The 1,934-nt window shown below is 31.9% G+C and overlaps 1 long non-coding RNA gene across 2 annotated transcripts; it reads right to left on the reverse strand.

The window, feature by feature from the left end:
* Nucleotides 1-11: 11 nt before the first annotated feature.
* LOC106512049 (uncharacterized) lies at nt 12-1,915 on the reverse strand. Of its 2 annotated transcripts, XR_001309611.1 has the most exons (5): nt 1,710-1,915; nt 987-1,121; nt 738-872; nt 494-562; nt 12-405 (listed from the first exon to the last, which is right to left on the reverse strand). It is a non-coding gene; the product is annotated as an uncharacterized LOC106512049 (long non-coding RNA). The 2 variants fall into 2 exon arrangements; XR_001309610.1 differs by having other exon boundaries at nt 987-1,915.
* Nucleotides 1,916-1,934: the final 19 nt, after the last annotated feature.

The raw sequence follows: 1,934 nt of genomic DNA on the forward strand, positions 1-1,934 counted from the left end.
TGAACCTGAAACATGCTGAAACAAGTCAAGTCACAATGAGGAAGCCTGAGTGTTGTAGAGTGTCCACACCTCGTGTTGTTATGAATAAATGTTGTATTTGCTGCATTCCACTGTCTACAATTAATCTGTATTTTTCAAWAATCATCACTGTGTAAGGTGCCCYATAATCAAYTTTGGTACAAGCATAGTGAGTTGACCCACAGCKAAAGATGTAGCAACTATTTGGACAGCCATCAATGCATAACTACAACAGGTCATCAATACCTGAAAGGKAAAGATGCCACCAGACAACACACCCCTCAACCCTTACTTGAAWCTTTGTGCAGCACGTTCAGAATCTTGCTGCTCTGTTGAACTTTTTGCAGGGTCCACCAAGTACACTAGGCCATCAGCTGCATTTATATGCTGAAACCAAGAAACCTAACATTAATAAAACAATAGCATTTAATGTTTTGGTAGAATCATGATAATGCAATGTAAAACCATTACAAACCAAAAACTTCCAGTGTACATTGTCAATGTTGACAAAGGAAATGATTCCRTTGTAGTTGTCAAAGTTTATCTGTTAGGAAGTTAATATCATTAGTAAATGCTCAATATTTATATTTTTATGTGTTTTAAATTCAAATTGTATATTACTTTTCTAAAACAGCATTGTCAAAATTAATTGTACCATACAATAATTAGTAACCCTGATTCGTTTTAATCTAAAAAATGGCTATATACTATTAACTTACCTTTGACAGACTATTCCTTCTGACAACCTCTCATTTTCCAAACAGAATCACACCAGTGACATAGTGATTCATTAAGAAGAGAGAACTTCCTTTGCCCATCTTGTTGATGTTGATGTGCAATAAACACTCAATGATCTATGGAAACATTTATATTTAAAAGAGGAGTTCAGACAAAAATTACAGATTAATTCTCAACATCTGCAGATAAAAACAACAACACACAAGTAAATTTATTGTAAATGAGAGTACCTCGCCTGTAAGCCACTGATGTGGCCTAAGTGTCCTTAGTTCACTGTGGTGAATAAGAAAGTTGTTCCCTCTGATCTGCGATGGGATGACTGACACCACAACCTCTGTGTCTTTCTTTTTCCACAAATTGCAGAGCTGAGGGTTGTCACACAAAACATATTTTCAAATGATAAGCAATTTACAAAATTAGACATTTACTGCATTTACATTTAATGGTATTAAATGAGATACATACATTAATCTAACCAGCATTAACATATTATTTACATGGCTCCTCTTACACTTCATTTTATGATTCTGTATTTCCATGCTGAAAATGTATAATATTGCATAAAATTATGTGCCATGTGACTGAAGCATCAAAGTGTTTGTTAATATATTGAAAAATGTAGTTTGTAATGGATTGTTTTGAAAATTAATCGACTCAATTAAACCTATAATCATAAAGTTGACAAGTCAAACTTACAAAAATGTAATTTATAATTTGAAGTTAACTTAAACTTCGTAGATAAAAGCCTATGATAAATAATCATTTATTGAGTGGTATGGTGGGTTTAACACATTAGTTACAACTACATAATATTCAGTGATGTTTTATGTGTATTTATGATAAAATACTACCTTTTAATAAGTGTTTAATTTAATAATAGAAGCTGATACTGTATACATCCATTATTCTTTGTCTACACTGTCAACAATACATTTTTTGTCTTTGTTACTGACCACTGCTTGTTGCTTTTGAGAGTTGGTCGATGTCATAGAAGCTTCCTTTTCTTGTTCCAGTTCACTATTCTATAATACACATAAAGAGAAATCCAACTTTTGGAATTATGTATTTACTTGTCAAAAAACATGTACTTAATATTTCATTTGAGTATTTATTAAAGTACTCAAGAAAAAAGGTCTTTATGTTGTAAAGTATCTTTTAAAGATAAAGAACTTTTTGAC

This window comes from Austrofundulus limnaeus, unplaced genomic scaffold (assembly GCF_001266775.1).
Source record: "Austrofundulus limnaeus strain Quisiro unplaced genomic scaffold, Austrofundulus_limnaeus-1.0 Scaffold4004, whole genome shotgun sequence".
Lineage (NCBI taxonomy): Eukaryota > Metazoa > Chordata > Actinopteri > Cyprinodontiformes > Rivulidae > Austrofundulus > Austrofundulus limnaeus.